General features: G+C 37.6%; 1 long non-coding RNA gene and 1 pseudogene across 2 annotated transcripts in view; one reads left to right on the top strand and one right to left on the bottom strand.

The window, feature by feature from the left end:
- The window catches only part of LOC135365398 (uncharacterized), a 142,995-nt gene that overhangs the window by 76,639 nt on the left and 45,616 nt on the right, over window positions 1-20,740 (bottom strand). The window lies entirely within an intron of this gene.
- On the top strand, window positions 2,254-6,314 carry LOC123835260 (glutathione S-transferase P-like; annotated as a pseudogene).

Genomic DNA, 20,740 nt, shown 5'->3' with positions numbered 1-20,740 from the left:
CTTGGTGAATTCAGATGGGCCTCCTGTGTTCCCATGACATACTGTTTATAGTGCCTTGTCCACCTCCACACTAGATCAATGTATTTCCATATCTGTCTACTAGGTTTCCAGTACCATGCCTTCATGGTGAAGTGACCCAATACCTATTAAGGGAATACAACAACGAAGTGGGTTATGGCATCACAAAATTGCTCTAAAGAGTTCAAGAAAGTGAACACTTGTATTTACCGCAAAGCCTTTATGGAAATGACCATAAAGGAAGATCATTCCAACAGGGTCAATTTTCTCAACAGGAATGATGTAATTTGGGGTTGTATTACAAGCGAGAGAATAATACCAAGCAGGGGCACCTGGGTGGCTGTCAGTTAAGCGTCTGCCTTTGGCTCAGGTCATGATCCCAGAATCTTGGGATGGAGCCCCATGTAGGGTTCCCTGCTTAGCGGGGAGCCTGCTTCTCCCTCTCCCTCTGCCCCTCCCTCTGCTTGTGTTCTCGCTCTCTCAAATAAAGAAATAAAATCTTAAAAAAAAAAAAAGAACAATACCAAGCAAATTGTAGTTTGACAACATGGGCAAAGCAAAGACATGACAATTATAAATGGATATAATTAATATATTATACTCTAAATTCTATAAGACGTATATACATGTTCTAGATATATTTGTCTAATGTAATGCGAAGTAAATATAACTACTGAATAATAAATTTGATATTTATTAATTCTGTTGAATCTTCTAAAACAGATTTACATCTTCTTTGAAAACATATAATAGCAGTATCATTAAAATAAAATTCTATAATTATATACTTGAAGTAAACTTGAAAGCATTACTAAGCATTAAAAAACATTTAGGGCGCCTGGGTGGCTCAGTTGGTTAAGCGACTGCCTTCGGCTCAGGTCATGATCCTGGAGTCCTGGGATCGAGTCCCGCATCGGGCTCCCTGCTCGGCAGGGAGTCTGCTTCTCCCTCTGACCCTCCCCCCTCTCATGTGCTTTCTCTCTCTCAAATAAATAAATAAAATCTTTAAAAAAAAAAAACAACAAAAACATTTAATGGCAAATGTCATTCTTTTGTCCTTATAATAATTTATTTTGGAATCAGTGTGGAGTGGGCCTAGATCTCTTTGAAAAGTTTCTGAATTTGCATGCACAGCTGGTGGGGATGTAAATTAGAAAACATATCTGAAAGCAATTTAGCTTTATGTTTTTAGATTTTTCAAATTGTTCATAGTGTTTGAACCGGTATTTGCAATTCTGGAAGCTAATCTAAAACAAATCAGACATTTACAAAGATCAGAGCTGAAATAAATGACATAGAGACTGAAAGGAAAATAGAAAAGATCAATGAAACTAAAAGCTGTTTTTTTTAAATATAAACAAAACTGACAAACCTTTAGCTAGATTCACTAAGAACAAAAGACAGACGACTCAAATAAATAAAAGTAGAATTGAAAGAGGAGATATTAGAACTGATAATACAGAGAAATATAAAGAATCATAAGAGACTACTATGAAAAATTATATACCAACAATTCGGGACTACCTAGACAAATAGCTAAGTTCCTAAAAACATACAACCTACCAAAACTGAATTATGAATAGAAAATCTGAATAGACTGATTACTAGTAAGAGATTGAATCAGTAATCAGAAGCCTCCTAACAAACAAAAGTCTAGAACCAGATGGCTTCACTGGTGCTTTCTACCAAACATTTAAAGAAAAATGGAAAACAATTCTTCTCAAACTCTTCCCAGAAAATAGAAGAGGAGAAGGAATCACTTCTAAATCCATTTTTTTTTTTTTTTTTGAGGCAGGCATTGACCTGATACCAAAATCAGGCAAAAATGCTGCAAGGAAGAAAAGAAAATTACAGACTGATATTTCTGATGAACACAGATGCAAAAATCCTCAACAAAATATTAGCAAACTGAATTCAACAATACATTAAAAGAGTCATACACCATGATCGAGTGGGATTTATTCCAGGGATGCAAGAATGTTTCAACATCTGTAAATCAGTCAATGTGATACACCACATTAACAAAGCGAAGGATAAAAATCATATGATCATCTCCATGGATGTAGAAAAAGCATTTGGCAAAATTCAACATCCCTTTATGATAAAAACTCTGAATAAAGTGGGTATACTGCAAATGTTCCTCAACAGAATAAAGGTCCTATATGATAAGCCCACAGCTAACATCGCACTCAATGGTGAAAAAGTGAAAGCTTTTCCTCTATGATCAGGAACAAGATGAGGATGGCCACTCTCACCACTTTTATTCGACAAAGTACTGAAATCTTTGTCAAAGTAATTAGGCAAGAAATAAAAGGTATGAAAATTGGAAAAGAAGAAGTAAAACTATCACTGTATGCAAATGACATGATATTATATATAGAAAATCCTAAACATTCCACCAAAAAACTATTAGAACTAATGAAACAAAGTCAGTAAAGTTGTAGAACACAAAATCAATATATAAAATTTGTTTCTACAAACTAATAGCAACCTATTAGAGAGAGAAATTAAGAAAACAGACCGATTTACAATTGTATCAAAAAGGATAAAACATCTAGGAATAAGTTTAACCAAGGAGGTGAAAGACCTATACACTGAAAACTGTAAGACACTGATGAAAGAAATTGAAGATGACAAAAATAAATAGAAAGGTATTCCGTTCTCATGGATTGGAGGAATTAATACTATTAAAAACATTCATACTACCCAAAGCAATCTAAGATTCAGTGTAATCGCTATTAAAATTCTAATGGCCCTTTTCACAGAAACAGGACCAAGAACTCTAAAATTTGTATGGCACCACAAAAGACTCCAAATAGCCCCAAGCAATCTTGAGAAAGAAGAACAATGCTGGGGGCATTGTGTTTCCTGACTTAAAACTATATTTTAAAGCAATTTCAAAAAACACGGTATTGGCTTAAAAACAGGCACATGGATCAGTGGAACAAAGTAGGAGTCCAGAAATAAACCCATGCATTATATAGTCAATTAATATGTGACAAAGGAGCGAAGAATACATAACTGGAAGGGCAGTCTCTTTAATAAATGGTGTTAGGGTAACTAGACAGCCACATGAAAAGGAATAAAGCTGGACCATTATCTTATACCATACACAAAAATTAACTTAAAATGCACTGAAAACTTGAACATAAGACCTAAAACCATAAAATTCCTAGAAGAAAACACAGCTTCTTTTTTACATTGGTCTTGGTGATGATTTTTTGGATTTTGATACCAAAAGCAAAGGCAACAAAAGCAAAAATAAACAAATGGGACTACATCAAACTGAAAAGCTTCTGCATGGCAAAGGAAGCCATCAACAAAGTGAAAAGGCAACCTACTAAATGGGAGAAAATATTTGCAGATCATATATCTGATAAGGTGTTAATAATCAAAATATATAAAGAACTCATACAATTTAATAGCAAAAAAACAAACAATCCATTAAAAAATCACAAAAGATGTAAGTACATATTTTTCCAAGGAAGACCTGCACACGGACCACAAGTACATGAAAAAGTGCTCAATATTACTCATCATCAGGTAAATGCAAATCAAAACCACACTGAGATACTGTTAGAATGGCTAGTATCCAAAAGACAAGCAATAGCAAGTGTTGGTGAGGATGTGGAGAAAAAGGGAAGCCTTGTACACTCTTGGTAGGAGTATAAATGGTGTAGCCACTATGGAAAATATTATGGAGGTTTCTAAAAAAATTAAAAATAGAACTACTATATGATCCAGCAATTCCACTTCTAGATATTTATTCAAAGAAATATGAAGAGAAAATGAGATTCAAAGAAATTGAAATTCAAAAGAAATTCAAAGAAAATGAGAACACTAACTCAAAAAGGTATATGCCCCCCTGTGCATTATTTACATTATTTACAATAGCCAACACATGGAAGCAAACTAAGTGTCCATTAATGGATAAATGATTAAAGAAAATGTGGTATATATACACAATGGAATATCATTCAGCCATATAAAAGAATGAAATCTTGCCATTTGTGACAACATGAATAGACCTTGAGGGAATTCTGCTAAGTGAAAGAAGTTAAAAAGAGCAAGACAAGTATGAACTCACATATATGTAGAATCTAAAAACAAAAAACAAAACCAAAGATACAGAGAAAAATTGGTGGTTCTCAGAGACAGGGGTGGGGGGCTGGGCAAAATGGGTGAGGGTGGTCAAAATGTACAAATGTCCAGGTATGAAATAAATAAGTTCTGGGGACGTAATATACATCATGGTGACTAAAGTTAATAATGCTGTATTGCATATTTTTAAATTGCTAAGAGAATAGATCTTAAAAGTTCTCATCACAAGGAAAAAAAATCTTTGTAACCATGTGGCTAGTTAAATAGACTTAATGTGGCAATCATTTCATCATATATACGAATATCAAACCATTATATTGTACACTTGAAACTAATATGATGTTACATGTCAACTATATCTCAATTAAAAAAAAAACAACCAAAATATGCTGGGAAAAAAACCAAAAAATTCTTCAAAATATTAATGGTGACTATTACTGAATTGTGAATTTTTAAAAATTTTTGTTTGCCTTTTCCAAATTATATATACTATTTTTATAATTGGAGATTTGTTAACTTCCAAAGTTATCCCATTGGTCTTAGCATTTTCTTAGAGTTCTAGAGATATAACAAGTAGTTATTATTGCCGATAGACGTGTCTCTCTCCACTGAAAAATGATTTTTAGAAGATCTCATTATCTTCACATTTCCTCAGTTTATTTCAAATTAAGATAGTGTTTACTTGTGTGGATACCTCTTGGTTTTATGGAGGGTACTCTACTTCATGAAAACAACAGTGGCCATTATCCTAAATAACCCTAAGCCATTAAGAAAAACCTTTACAATGCACCTTCAGAACATCTTGGCAACTTGCTAAAATGGTACGTAAAGAAAGGAAAAATTGGAGATGGGCTATACTGTATATTTGCTAACGAGCCTTTCCTCTAAGTCTGGTAATAAAAGGTCATGTTTCTATCCCAGATAGCAATAATAGAGAGGCTTCCTTGAGAAGGCTGGTGACAGTATGTATATGCCAACTATCCATTCTTTCCTATGTCTCATATTTACTGTTCATTCCTGATCTTCCTCTGGGTGGTTTTTATTTGTAAAGCACATATATGTGCTTTTATTTTAATTCCTTGCTCTTGTTTTCATGCTTAGTTTCCAATGGCACAGTCCTTATTTCAGTCAGGAATATTTAACTATATCCTCTGGGAATAAATTCATATTTGCTCCTCCAGCAGTCCCACGGAGGTTTTTTGAGTAAATGACTTCCTAAAAATATCCCATTCTTTTCTGAATCATTTTGAATGATCATTTCTAAAGTAAGCATCTTCTTTTAGCCTGGAAACACTGACACAGACGGAAGCTCCACTGTTTCCAGTCATTTTGAACACCAAACGGAAGGAGCAAATACATCCAGTTCTTTATTATCTGAGGACCTTATGGATTTATAGGACCAAAACGTGAAGAGAAATGCTTTAATGCTTTCATGTTCTTTCCATTCCCCTCCTAAGTTTTAACTTTGGCCATTTGCTTTTCCAAACCTGCTGCCAAGTCTTCATACTGCTGAAACAAGCCGCAGCTCAGCGTAAACACACTAGCACTACTGGAAGGAGGAGGTGGTGACCAGGGAGACCTGGCTGCAGGGCTCACTCAAGACCTCCTGTCTGTATGGGCAGCTTCCCAAGCTCCAGGACAGAGGCCTAACCCTGTACCAGTCCAGTGCCATCCTGTAGCACCTGGGCTGCACCCTTGGGCTGTTCATGAAGGACCAGCGGGGAGGCGGCCCTGGTAGATGCGGTGAATGAGGGTGTGGGGAACCTCTGAGGCAGATACATCATATCATCTACACCAACTATGAGGCAGGCAAGGAGGGGTATGTGAAGGCACCAGCAGGGCACCTGAAGACGTCTGAGACCCTGCTGTCCCAGAACCAGGGGGGCCAGGCCTTCATCGTGGGCCACCAGATCTCCTCCGCAGACTACAACCTGCTGGACTTGCTGCTGATTCACCAGGTCCTGTCCTCCACCCCCTCTTCCTGCCAGGATTCCTTCCCCCTGCTCTCTGCCTACTTGGCGCACCTCAGCTCCTGGCCCAAGCTCAAGGCCTTCCTGGCCTCCCCCCGAGGCGGTGAACCTCCCCATCAACAGCAAACAGAAGCAGTGAGAGCCTGTGGCACTGTGGGCAGGAGGCCGGGGCTGCCTGCCTTCTTTTCCCCAGGACCAATAAAATTTCCAAGAGAGAAAAAATAATAATAATAATAAATAAAAGCATAGTGTTTTTCTCAAGGAAAAATTACTACCTAACCATTTCCCCAGATACCAGTGTGACACATGAACTGACTGATGGAGGAGGTGGCCTTGCTAGGACCAAGAGTTCAAATATTTTAAAGGAAATTCTAGTAGCAGAAAAGAGATGTTAACTGGCATATGTGCCATTGGAAAATTTCCTAGGTATTTTGTTTTAGAGAAAAATTTGTTTGCAGGAACTATTTCCTGAATTCAGAGACAACACATCACTAATGAATGACACACAGGAATATAGCTCATTACTAATGAGATTATTTGAAGATATTCTTAACAACTGCTCAGTGAGAATCAAATATAAGCATATGATTCTTGAAATGCCAGAAGGATCATTTGAGCATTGACCATTTTACAGGTTCTCATGAATGGTTAAGGAGAACATGAGAAAAATGTATTTAAATTCTTTGTATATGATCGTGGGGTGAGTACAGTAGAATATGTGGAAATATCAAAACTTTCAGGACAGAAAGCCACAGTTTTCTAATCTATGAAATACATATAATAATTCCTATCTTGGAACTACTTGTGGATTAAATGTAAAAATATATTTGTAAGTGGTTCGTCATGGGAATGATACACTGGAACTAGGATGAGACATTTAAAGATGGCTGAATATTGGGAAATTGCTTTCACCCCATTGGGTAACATACCCAAATGACTGACAATTAAGATTTTGGAAATGAGAACTGGGACATAGTCTTATTGGCTACTGTGATGTGATATATTGCTTTGTCATGAAGAATAGCCAATAGAGGGGTGCCTGGGTGGCTTAGTCGTTAAGCGTCTGCCTTCGGCTCAGATCATGATTCCAGGATCCTGGGATCGAGCCCCGCATCGGGCTGCCTGCTCCACGGGAAGCCTGCTTCTCCCTCTCCCACTTCCCCTGCTTGTGTTCCCTCTCTTGTTGTGTCTCTCTCCATCAAATAAATAAATAAAATCTTAAAAAAAAAAAAAGAATAGTCAATAGACTGTTGCAGAGGTAGGAGAGAAAATAAGAATGAAGATGGTCAAATTGAATGAGTAGGTTGAAGTGTTAAAGGTGCTGAGAGAGATGAGGAAACCAAGCATGACTTGATAAAGAAGAAAATTGCCTGAATACCAGGTAATAACTATCTGATCTCGACTAAAGAAAAGGATGAACGATAACAAGCAAAGCTAATTATAGAAGGTGATCTGTTATGATAGGAATTTGCGGAAGTGTATAACATAGCTCCCTGCTTGAAAATATTCACTTACTTGTCCTCAGGATTCATATTTGATTCCTATTGCTGGTCACATTTCTTAGCCCCTAGAATATACTAAATAAATGTTCTTAAAGAATGAATGAGTGTCTTAGGTTGGGCTCCCCAGCAGAAACAGACTCTCAAATAAGTATTCAAGTGCAAGTAGTTTATTTGGAAAGTAATCCCAAGAAGCCTCAGTAGAAGAGTGGAGAAGTAAGACCAGAAAAAAAGGGGGAAGGATTCTCAAAAAGAGCATGTTAGTGAGCAAGTGACCACTGTGGGCTACTGGGGCTCATTTCTACTGGCTTTCTCTGAGAGATGTTGTAGAACCCCCATTCTGATTGGTTGAGGGCTGCTGCTGAGGGCATCCACTCTATTACCTTCCTTCTGAGCATGCTCCTATGGCAGAGAAAGCCCTCAGACAGAGGTTCCAAGGTGCTTCTGGAAAGAAACTGCAGGCGGTATAATGGTGATTACTGAGCGACAAGGAACAGGGCACAGATAGTGTCTGCTCCAATGAGGGAATGAGTAATGAATGACTTACAGCTTCCTTCCCTTGGATCTGTAGGTCATTTCAGTCTTCAAATGACCAAGAGTGAAATGCCAGTGCCTAAATAACCATCAAGCCATATTAATGAACATTTTCTTTATCATCATACTTAACTTCTGGGAGAAAACATATTTTATAGGAAAAGGAACACCAGAGGGGAGAAGTCACTGATGAAGTGTATATAGAATGGGTGGTAAAGAGTCCTCGAAAATAAATTTGTGACAGCAGTGTCGCCTAGGTCAGGCCATTTTTATGAAGATTCTGATAATAGTCACCCTATATGATAGGATAAATGTAATTGCATCCTGGAGAAACTGTGAAGCATGTAAACTTCATCCCTCCCTCCCCCCTTCCCCCCTTCCTCCCTCTTTTCCTTCTTTCCTCCCTTCCAAAATAGATATAAATATTAAATAGTTTTCCTCATCTTCTTGTAGGATTTAAGAATTCAGACGATAGTGATACAAAATAGAATCCTCCAATTTACAGAAAATTTATGTTTGCTCCCTTTCTAATTAGGGTACTTAGAAAAGTTTCTAGGATTTTGAACATTCAACCCAATTCTATACTTGTCTGACCTTAATAGGAGCCTAAGGCAAGCACAGAAGTCAGAGTTTGGCCCAATATACTCACCCAGAAGAATTAACTGTCAAATATATTTCATTTACTAGATTGCAAATTTTTAATGTCCACATTCACTCTTTTCCACAAAAGTTCAAGAGTAGTTATATTTAAGCAGGACTACATCCTCATGAGACGTCCCAATTTGTGTTATTAGCCAGTTCAAGCTTCGAAGAATTAACAGTTTGGAACTGAGCATTTTATTGCTGCCTGCTTTTTATTTGTCTCTGTTTGGTAATGTAAAATATGGACTATATCCTGTTATCAAGCTCAAACACCGAACATTTTATTCACTGGCTATTCAAAAAAAGGTGGGATTTTAAATATACCTGAATTATGTGGATAATTTTTTATTGCATTTTAATTAGATACAGCCTTAGGAAAAGTTGTGAAAACATTCTTACATATTCTTCTGGATGTCAGTTGCCTAGGGTAGTTCAAATTTTAGATTTTTCCCCTTCAGTTTTTCTTTTATTTTGATGCTTAGAAATAAATACAGTATTTACTCTTTGTCAAAATTACAAAATAGAGTATTTCTCAATGATTTTTCCTTTGAACCACTTTATCCACAGAACTCTGAATTTAATATGTAATCACTACATTTTTCTGTAGATACTTTTCCATTTAAATATCTAGTTTAAATATTTTTCCATTTTATTCTATTAAATATTTTACATTTGAATATTTAAATTTAAATTTCTTCTATTAAAAAATGAAGTGATCCTAACTGCTCACTTTGAATCTCAGATTGATGAAAAATCATTGTTCTCAATCTTTTTATAGATTTATTATCATGACTATTATTAGCACATAAACCTTTATGGTATCAGGGCCAAAAGGAGATAGCACACTCACTAACAGTAGGTATAATTATGGTGTGTGCTTATAGGGCATCTGAAAAAAGCAGCTATGGCTATGTTCTTAAAGATCAGAACTCAGCCATAGAAACATGAAGAAATATTATTCAATGTATAAGAATAATTACTAATACTTTGTGTTATTTTGTACTTCCTTAATTTATAACTATTAGATCATTAAAAATAATATTTGAGTGTTTGAAGATCATTGTTACTTACAAAGAAACTTACAAGATACAGAAACTACAGAAGAGTGTTTTGGTAGAGGATGTGGTTAGCGACTATAAGAAAAAAAGTCAATTAATGCTAAGACATTGCAAGCCATTATCTTATCTCAATATTTGGTTTTTTCGAAGTGAAATAAATCCTATGAGATCCTAACATCTGTATATATAAAATTCAATAAAACAAACTGAGCATGCTTATATAGAGATATTGTATAGGGAGATGTTTTGTGATAATTACCTTTTTTAAAGCTCAGTACATTTTAGGGAGCCATTGAAATAAATTTCAATTCTTTTTTTTTTTAAAGATTTTATTTATTTATTGGAGAGAGAGAAAGAGTGAGAGAGAGAGCAAAGGGTCAGAGGGAGAAGCAGACTCCCCACCGAGCGGGGAGCCCGACACGGGGCTCGATCCCGGGACTCCAGGATCATGACCTGAGCCGAAGGCAGTTGCTTAACCAACTGAGCCACCCAGGCACCCCGAAATAAATTTCAATTCTTAATGAAAAGTTTTCCCATTACCCAGTTTGGACCATCTTGAAATTGGAGCCCTAATTGAACGTGGATAGTATTTTTAAATTTTCCATCCTTTATATTTTACAAGTATTTTTTGATAAACAAATGTATGTGCCTGATCAAAAATTTAAATTATTCAAAGACATTAGTATAATGAAATTGACTTTCTGTCCTGTCTCCTTGTCCCATAACTTCCTCCCAGAGGCAACTAATATTAATTTCTATGTGTCTTCCAGTAATATCTATACTTCCACAATAATATAAGCAAAATTTCATGATCTGTTATATATAAACAACTATATATATCTTTGGATTAACATATTATATACACGGGGCGCCTGGGTGGTTCAGTCGTTAAGTGTCTGCCTTCGGCTCAGGTCATGATCCCAGGATCCTGGGATGGAGCCCCACATTGGGCTCCCTGCTCAGCAGGAAGCCTGCTTCTCCCTCTCCTACTCCCCCTGCTTGTGTTCCCGCTCTCGCTGTGTCTCTCTCTGTCAGATAAATAAATAAAATCTTTAAAAAAAACCAAAACAGAAAAAAAAACATATTATATACACAGCTTGGTGAGTTACTTACTCAGTATGTTAGATATTATTTTATTTACAACGTAAGTTACAATTCTAACTCAGTTTTTAAATTATTTTTATATTACATTAGGAGGATATGATTTATTTTGTGTGTTGGGTACCCTATTGTCAGACATTTGAGTCATTTCCATTCTCTTCACCAATGAACATTTACAGCAATCAACATTTTTTTTACCTATGTCTTTGTATTCAGATAGATGTGTTTCAATAGAATAAATTCCTAAATGCAGAGTTGCTGCTTTTAATTTTTATAGATATTAATTTTAATAGTAATTAACCAAGTTCCCTTCATATAGTTTTTTTTATCAAATGATATTTTAAACTGGAAAAGTATTTAAAAGCCTATTATTTTGGCTCTCAAAATTAAGTGTCTATACCACTCATTTGGCACTTAGCCTAGGTGATTTTATATTTATTTCTCTAAAATAGATGTAAAAGTTCCTAATGGCTGCTATAGTATCTTCCGTACTTTGCTATTCTTACTGCTAAGCAATAAGGCCCATTTAAAACTCCTCTGATAACTAATAAATCCATCATCTCAGTTTTGCTTTAGTATCAATTGGCTCTTAATATTAGTAAGTTACTGCAAAATCCTACCTTTGAATAGAACTGGAAAATGAAGAAATAATACAAATAGTCATGTTTTATATGGTGTCACACGTGTTGTTGCTTTTACATTATTATTTATTAATTTTTTAAAAGGTCGTATCTGTGCATCAAATCACAAGGAATAGATAGATGTTTTTTCTTCATCCATCCCTTGGGCACAGCCGGTCCTGAGCACCTTGCTCTAGAATGTTGCAACAGGAATTTCAAACATCAAAACAAAAACATAAGGAGGAAATCCCCATCCTGTGATATATGGGGGCTGGTTACCTCCTTTACAAATAGGAAGATTAAATTACTACCAAAAAAATCCTGATTTTTAGATTGCCTGTGCTAGACAATTGTAAGCATAGCACTGAAATAACACTGAAGATACTGCAGGATCCTGTGGAGAGGTGTCTCTAACACCTGAACTATAGACTGGGCAGGCAAGTTGGTTATAAGTGCAGTAATACCCTTGGATGATGACAAAAGGAAAGAAAAAGTATCGAGTTTCATAAATTGTTTGTACTCCAATATATTTTCTCAGTTGTAGGTCCTCAGCTATTTTACTGAGTGGAAAGTTTTGAGTTGAAGAGTTTCAAGAAGAATCATGGTGCATTTTTTTAATGTCTCAGGAAACACTTTTTATGGTAACTTAGTCTATGAACAAACTCACATTTTTAGGCATTAAAATATTCTTTTCGTTATGTAATATTTTATACAAAAACACCTCAGATGTGTTATAAGATGTGACTATTTTAACAAATATTAGATTTGTATCAACCAGTTACATGCTGTATTTTGTGAATCATTAACTTTTTTTTTTAAAGAAGATGTTCTATTTTGAGCCACCGTAGAGGTACATTCCTGTTTTTGTGACCAACAAACAAACAAACTTAAACAACTATCAGGAATATGTCTTATTTTAGTGTTTTGTTTCAGTGTGAATTACCATTACTATATTTGTTTAATGTAAAGTTGGAAAGAGCATTCGGTGCAGTTTTCAACAAAAATAATACAAATTCTTGATAAAAAAAACAAAAATGTTGAAGACTGTTACTTGAACAGCTTTGATTCCTTTTACTTTTATTATTTATTTTTTGGTTATTTATGCCTCTTAGAGATATGGATTTATTTTTCTTCTCTAGGATTTATTTGCTTTTTCAGTTTGTGTTGTTACCATTCTCTCTAATACAGACATTAAAAAAAATATCCCATCAGAATGGTATTGTAATTTGAGTACAAGTGGATAGACAGATGGGCAAATGATGAGTACTGTGAAATAAACCTAAAAATATAAATGCAGCTTTGTTTGCAATGACAGCTAATGCAACTACTTTAAATATGAAGGCCCCATTATTGCAATAAGCTAAACAATCATTTAAAATGATTTTAAAAAATCAAATCTCTCCTCGTGTAGAAACAGACTGTACTCTTAGACTTCGAAGATCAGGCTTATAGGTTCATATTACTTAGTGATGATTAGGACAGGGTGTCATTTTGTGACACTCCAGGGCAAGTAGCCTCGGGGTGTCATGATATGGCACATTGGCTCAGTAACGTGAAATCATTCTAAATGGCACCTCTGAACTACTCTGGAAAGTTAGCTTTCTAATGAGAACTTGGCTACTGAAGAAGCACTTGGCTAAGTAACAACAGATACCTCTGCCATTGCAAAGAAGAGCTTCTTTTTTTCTGCCAGCATTTAAAACGAAACTGCTTACATTTAGGAAATTATCACTGTAAGTTAAAATGAGGGGGGTGAGGCAGAGAGGCAGTGGGAAATGTGCGATTAAAAGAATCATTTAGCTGCTAACAGCCATGCCGGATGTGCATAATATTTAGAAAAAAACTGAATACTATACACACAGAATTGAGGAAATTAATTTTTGATATAGATGTGTCAGAATTAGCTCTGTGATACACTGGCAGTTTAGATTTTATTTATTTATTTGAGAGAGAGAGAATGAGAGAGCACATGAGAGGGGGGAGGGTCAGAGGGAGAAGCAGACTCCCCGCTGAGCGGGGAGCCCGATGCAGGACTCGATCTCGGGACTCCAGGATCATGACCTGAGCCGAAGGCAGTTGCTTAACCAACCGAGCCACCCAGGCGCCCTACACTGGCAGTTTAAAAGTGAAGAGAGGGCTATCAGATTCTGCTTTAAAGCCAATATAAAAGGACTCAGTCTCAATCACACTTTCTCTCCTGCTTGCAGAGTCCCTGTAAAATAATGACCACTTACTCAACAAAAGTACCAAATACAGGCACAAAAACTGCTCAAACACTTCCAGAAACATTTTTTGAAGTTTAGGAGATATGAAGAACAAGACCAATAAGATCCCTACTTTTATCACATTACACCCTAGTTGGGAGACATATAATAACCAAGTAAGCATATATATTCATCATGTAATTTCAGATAGTTTTAAGTTCTATGGAGAAAATAAAACAGGATGCTGCGATAGAATATACCTTGTGTGTGGGTATTGTGGAGAGGGTCAACATCACTCAGGGAAGGCATTCCAGGTAAGGATACATTCGTGCCAAAGCCTGAGTGATGAGACGGAATCAGCCACATGAAGATCTGGAGGAAGGGCATTCTGTATAGAGAAACAGGAATTGCAAAGTCCTTGCAATGGAAATGTTCAAAGAGAAGCAAGCAAGCCAGCATGGTGAGGGCGGGAGGGGCAGTGTGGTAGAAGATAAAGTCGGAGAGATGGTGAGGAGGCCTGACTAGACATGGCCTGCAGGTAATGGCAGAATAGACTTCTGTTCTAAGGGCAACAGGAGACCACTGGAGAGTTACAAGCAGCGGAGTGAAATAATATTCATTATTAAAATGATCACAGTTTCTGGAATTAAGAAATTACCTGGTACAGAACTAGACGAAGATTAAATTGCATAAGGATAAACTTGGAAGTGGCAGACCAGAGAGAGGTTATTGCAATCGCCAGATGTTTGACCATGGTGGTAGGATTCGGGTAGTCTTAGCTGAGGTGGTAAAGTGATTAGATTCAGGATATATTCTGGGGAGCAGAGCTTACATGCTAAGAGTTTGGATACTGGGCATGAGGGGAAGAGATGAAGTTAATATCACTTCTAGGATTTTGCCCTGAGCAGCTGGCCAGATGGAAACACATTTATTGACAGAAGATTGGGGGAGATTGATTTATAAGGGAAGAAATTGAAAGTTCTGTTTTACACATGGTGAGTTAACAGTGACTATTAGATGTCTACATGGATCTTGATACAAGTCTATCTGCGGTCTCAGCAAACACAAGAGTTCTGTGGGTCATCAGCATGACTCTCCTGTTCTTGCTGTCCTGCGTCTTCCTAGACTGAGGGAACAATGGAAAGAAATTCACTTATTTATTCCTTCCACAAATATTTATTAAACATCTGTGCCATAAACCTTCAGGTCAGGCACTGTTCTTGCAGATGTGGACAGGGCAATAAACAAGAGGGAGCTGTATTTTTGTATTAGACTTTTTCCCTTTCAGGTTTAGTTTCAAGAGTGTGGGTGAAAATGGATGACTCATTTCCGTTCTTTACTAGCTAGCACAAGGCTGCCCGTCAGTTTAGTGTCTGTTGCATCACACTTCTCTGGCATTCAGTAGAAACGTTCAGAAGCAGACTCAGCCTGAATGCACAATGTCACCTGCCAAAGTCCATTAGTAAAGAATACAAAATGAATGGTACTGTTTAATATAGATTTCCTCCCACTTATTCCTCCTGTCTTTTCATTCTTCTACCATTGATTATTTTATAGAGTCCTAGAGTAAAAGAAACATCTTTGAGCTTGTGATGATTAATAGAAATTATTATATAGAGAGCTACTCTGGTTTAAGTCTACCAAAGAATCACCAAAATATTTCTGAGTAACTGGTTATCACAGCCTTCTTGGGATTTTGTTAGTGGCAACCTGAGGTTTCTGAAACTAAGAAATTACTTGGTGTTTTTCAACACTGATGTGATAGTTTCTGATGCCACTTGCTTAATGAAGGAATAGTTTTTGTTTTTCTTCTACAGGATTTTAAAGCAAAGAGAGAGGCAGAGATAAAAATAAATTCTCACTGGTGCTTTGAACTAATTCTGGTCCCAATTAAACTTCAGGCGAACCAAATTTGAGACCATAAAATACAGTCAGCTTCACTTTGCATTCTGCACCCCCTCAGCCTTCCTTAAAACTGGCTCCTCCAGTTTCCATCTGAATGACGCTCTCATCAGACTTAGTTGCGCTGAACGGAGATTGCTGTGTGCTGTAGTCATGGTCTGGTTTCCCGTCTGGTGAAGAAGCGTTTCACGGTAGTTAATAGCACTGGCCTTAGTCAATGAGACGAGGATTTGGATCCTGGCATTGCCATTCCCTGGCTGAATGAGCTCAGGCCAGACTCTGATTCTCTCTGGATCTCAATTTACTCATCCATGTTTATGGGTCAGACTTGAATGAGCTCATGTAGGTAAAGGACCAAGCACAGGGCCTGACACAGGGTAGGTGTTTGTTTACACATCCCCCAAACGTTTGAGTGCGAGGCACTGTTGTAGGCTCTGGGATAAAGCAGAGACAAATTAGACAAAGTCCTTGCCTTCGTGGGTCTTACATTGAGGCACTCTGCAATCTTTTGCTTTCTTTCTCATTTGCTTTCTTTCCAGAGTGGCTCTGGGAAAAATAGTAATACAGGCAAAAATGGGTTTTTGATCATAGTCTCCCCTGTGTGTGTGTGTGTGTGTGTGTGTGTGTTGTGGCCAGAGTCTGTGTGGCCCACCTCCAGCTCCAACCATGCGCCCCCAAGGCCGTCCTTGCATGCAGGACCTCCTCCGTGGGCCTTCCCTGGACCATCCCATCAACACTCGCCTGCTTATTCTGTATCTTGTTACCTCCCTTCTCAGTCACACAAGGCAATTGAAAGAGTTTCTGATAACTGACACAGACCTAATATATGACCCTATTGAGGCTTCTGCTTAGTTGCCCAAAAATGAATCTCTAGCAGTAGAATCGTGTAAGTTGTGGCACATATGAGACCGCAGAAGGCTATGGAGAAGCAGTCTTGTCTGTTCACAGAACACCATGTTTTGTTTATGGAACCTGGGCTATAAAATGACTTTCTTCTCTTCTCTTACTTTCACCAGGCTTTTCCACTTTTCTCCCTTTCTCTTATGCTCACATTATTCACGTTACACAAAATATATTCTGAAGTCAATTTAAATGTCATATCCTCCTCTGACCTTTCCATTTGAAATAAATCTCCCTCCTCTGTATCTCTCTGGCCAGTCTTCCCAGTTTTGTCCACTTACTTGTTATTTCTTCCTTACTTCTCTGCAACCACAAACTTCATTAAGACATGTGTGAATGTTTGGGAGATAAAATCCAAGGGGGTAGCTGAGAGCTAAAGCCAGGTCAGGGCCTTTCAGAGGTTGAGCAAAACTCTTTCCTTCCCTCTCTCCATCTCTCTGAGCTGCCTTCTTTCCTTTCCTTAAAATGTATTTTAAAAAAGCTAAAACAAAGTCTTAATACATAAATCATAATATAATAATTCTATTTATAGAAGTATTGGGGATGTTATTTAAAAGTAATTTGTGAGGGGTGCCTGGGTGGCTCAGTCGGTTAAGCATTTGACTCTTGATTTTCCTCAGGTCATGATCTCAGGGTTGTGAGATGGAGCCCCATACCAGGCTCCACGCTGGGTGTAGAGCCTGCTTAAGATTTTCTCTCTCCCTCTCCCTCCGCCCCTCCCCGCCAACTCACAAAAGCTCTCTCTCTCTAAAAATCAATCAATGTAATTTGTGATACACTGTAGGTATCTAATAACGGGCTATTCAAGTTTTTTGATGAATAAAATCTTAAGTATGCCAGAAACAACATGTATAAAATAATTCAGGGAGATGATTAGAAGTTTATTTTGAGATCTTATTGAGTGAGACCCAGGGTGAGTGAAGTTTCAGCTCCCCCATGAGACATAATGTGTGAGCAGTGGTGTCACATGTTGATAAGATCATTAACCAAAACATTAGTTAGATGAAAATGAGGGAGATCACAGGAGGATAAATAGAAACAGGGGTAGAATTTTGGGGGAAGCCTGAGACTGTTTTGGGGAATGGTGTGTGTATTAGCTCAGGACCTTGGGCCATAAGCCTGACTGCCTTGTGACTTCTCAGAATTGGGATGGAAAGAACCAAGAGATCTAGAAAGAAGGTCTCTCTGTAGAAGACAGGATTTTCATAGTGTTGGAGGAAGGGTAGCAAGGGAGAGTCCTGGGAAAGACAAAGAGAAGAGATTTAAGCACTTAGCATCTTTGGTAGACATACTGAGGAACATTTCTGCCCTAACCCATTTCTTTGAGACCTGTCTCTATGTAGCACTGGTAAAGGACAGCCAGAGTATCTGGTGACACCCCTACCAGAAAGCTGGTCTGCAAAGAAAAGGAAGAAAGAGGACAGAAGAATCGTGCAGAGAGAAGTAGAAACTAGAAGCTATGTGAATCCTGAGAGATAAAATGAGTTGTCTTGGTTCTTTGACTTCAGTGCCCATGAGCCCTGCTGGTACTTTGCCAGGGAGTCCATGGATCTATACCATCATCTAAAGCTCCCCTGCTTTACAGCCTACAAGTGACTTACTGTTTTTTTATGATAAGAAGAGTCCTAATTAGAACAATATCTGATAAGTGATTTAGAGTTGATGGTTTCTTGTGGTCCCAGGAACTTAAGCTCTTAGTCATGGATACAGGGAGAACTGTGTCTGTCTCTTTACTACAGTTAAGATAGTTGGAGTTAATTTTCCATCTTCTCTATGGTGGAGTGTTTGGTCATTCTTCATACAGTTCGGTTGGAGCTAAGGGAAGGCAGAAGGAGACAGTTTTTTGTGAGGCCAGGATATAGATTGAGGGATGTAATGTTTTGGGCAAAGGTTAAGCTGCTGAAACAAAAAGACCCTTCAAATACAATAGCTTAAATAAGATTAAAGTTTTTTGTTTTCTCTCTCTCTCTTTTTTATAGTCATAGTAATAGCTGAGGTGTTTTACCTAGGGTCTATTGTGTCAGTTGTCCTTATCCTTATTTACATGGTGACCAGTAATATGATTATGTCCCAACCTGTAGAAATGGGGAAAGGGCACCAAAGGTTTAAGGCCAAAAACTGGATTTGCCACATACTACTTAGAGTCATATCTCATTGGCCAAAACTCAGTCATGTGACCATAGGTAGCTGCAAGGGAGGCTGGCTAATGTACTCTGTAGCTTTGTGACCACATATCCGGCTCAATAACTTTTGGTATTACATCATTAAGAGAAAGAGGAAGGACAATAACTTGTGGTTTCAGGGGCTCATTAGGAGAATTTGTAGTGAGCCTAGCTGGAAGCATCACCTCCTGAAAGATTATTACGGTTTGTGTTCTCTTCTCCCTCCAGTACTGACCAAGTTTGAGGTTTTATTCATTTACGTGTTGACAATTTTGATTCACTCATTAATTTTACCTTTTGTGTGTGTTGTTTTTGTTGTTGAACATTTTATATATCTGATTCACTAAAAGGCAATCAAAAGTTCAAATTCAATGTTATTTTACTTTTATATGACCATTTTGAGTTTTATAGGGTTTTGGAGGACTTTCTTTTTTTTTTAAAAAAAGGCCAGGTATTGCTGATTTAGCCCTCTGGATACACTAGCAAGGAACGTGTGTTTCACTTTGATAAGCCTCTGGGGATCAGAAATTGCTATTTCAAAGCAGAAAGAAATGCCAGCTAGTGGCTGCAGGTGGGGGATAAGTGTGGAATATATGAAACATACTTTTATAACTTATTTAATTCTTCAAAAATAGTTATGTGATAAACTCTGTGGGGGTCGTGGTAGGGCAGCATCTATCAAGCACAATAAAGGCAATCAAACCCCACAAAGCATAGGGAGGGCATAAGAACACAGAATGGAAAAAACTGGAGATGGTCATTCTTTTATAAGCAGTATGTCAAGTTATAACTTAATAGCACATTAAAAATAACCTAACTTTAAAGATGTGCAAAAATCCTGTATTTTTCCACATTTATTTTTTCTAGATCGGGTTTAGGAATAAGGAGCAGAAAAATCAAAGTACTCTACTATGATCCCTGCTCTTCAGGGCTTGCTTCCCCATCATGTGTGTGGCAAGGTTATGGGCCCTTCTATGGCCTCAAAGCAGACATGACTAGCTTTAAATAGATCTGTTTAAAGATTCCATGTGAGGTCACATGGTCAAGATTCCTGGTAGAGATTGGAAAGAATGGCGCCGCTAGCGAAAAGAATGGGCGACTACTTTAGATACACACTATCATTTATGCTTCACCACACACCTGAAAATTGGCTTCTTAGAATCTCTCTGGATTCCAAGGTCTGCTGCCGTAAATAGTCACTACTTCCCTGCCCTCCTGGCCTTGTTTCTAATATGTGCTTCTGAACTACCACTTTCACCTTATCTTTTGGCACAGGTACTTAAAAAATGTTTCCTTTGTAGAATGCTTCATTAGTTCCGGGCTCCACCTTGTGATCACCTGCATCTGAATTTCTCCTAGGGCCTGACCCACTCACTGGCCTTTTATTCTCTGCCCCAGCCTTGCCTAGGTTTTCTGAGCCTGGTTCTCATCTTCTTTTTTTAAAACTGTTGTTCTTTTTATAAACTGTTGTTTCAAGTACATCTAACAGTACCAGTGAGCAAACACTCATTTCAATTGTGGAGGACAGATCTGAAAATGGTACAGGATGTTGGAAAAGATTATTGGGAATTTAAGGTGAGGAAACAGGGTGGAGGTAGATTCCGAGTAAAGCCTTAAAGAATGAGGCAGGTCCAAGGTGGAAGAGCACCTTTGTGACGTCACGGAGTGAAAACAGATGAACATTCTGGGGACTCATGGAAAACAGTGCTGGGTGAGGTGAAAGTATTCGGCAGAATGCGTTGAGCTGCCCGAGGTCCGAACCTTCCTTCTTATCTCCAGATACCTGTATGTTTTTCCTGTTTCCAATTTTGAATATCTCCTGGGATGACAGCTTTTGAATTTCCTTGTTGACAGGCTTTCGGAGTATTAAGAACGATCAGTAGCTTTTAATATACAAGTCTGTTCTTGAGAAGATAGCCTGCATCTACCTTTTGCTCATAAAATACTTAATGTTGACCCTGTGTCCCTCTGGGTTTCATTTTTGTTTAGTCTTAAGTAGGGCTTAGCAGGTAAAAAGGATGGGGAAGAA

The sequence above is a fragment of the Mirounga angustirostris genome, unplaced genomic scaffold (genome assembly GCF_029215605.1).
Source record: "Mirounga angustirostris isolate CCGP_5_RB_7025 unplaced genomic scaffold, mMirAng1.0.hap1 SCAF_7, whole genome shotgun sequence".
Lineage (NCBI taxonomy): Eukaryota > Metazoa > Chordata > Mammalia > Carnivora > Phocidae > Mirounga > Mirounga angustirostris.
This window is presented reverse-complemented; position numbering and strand designations above follow the sequence as displayed.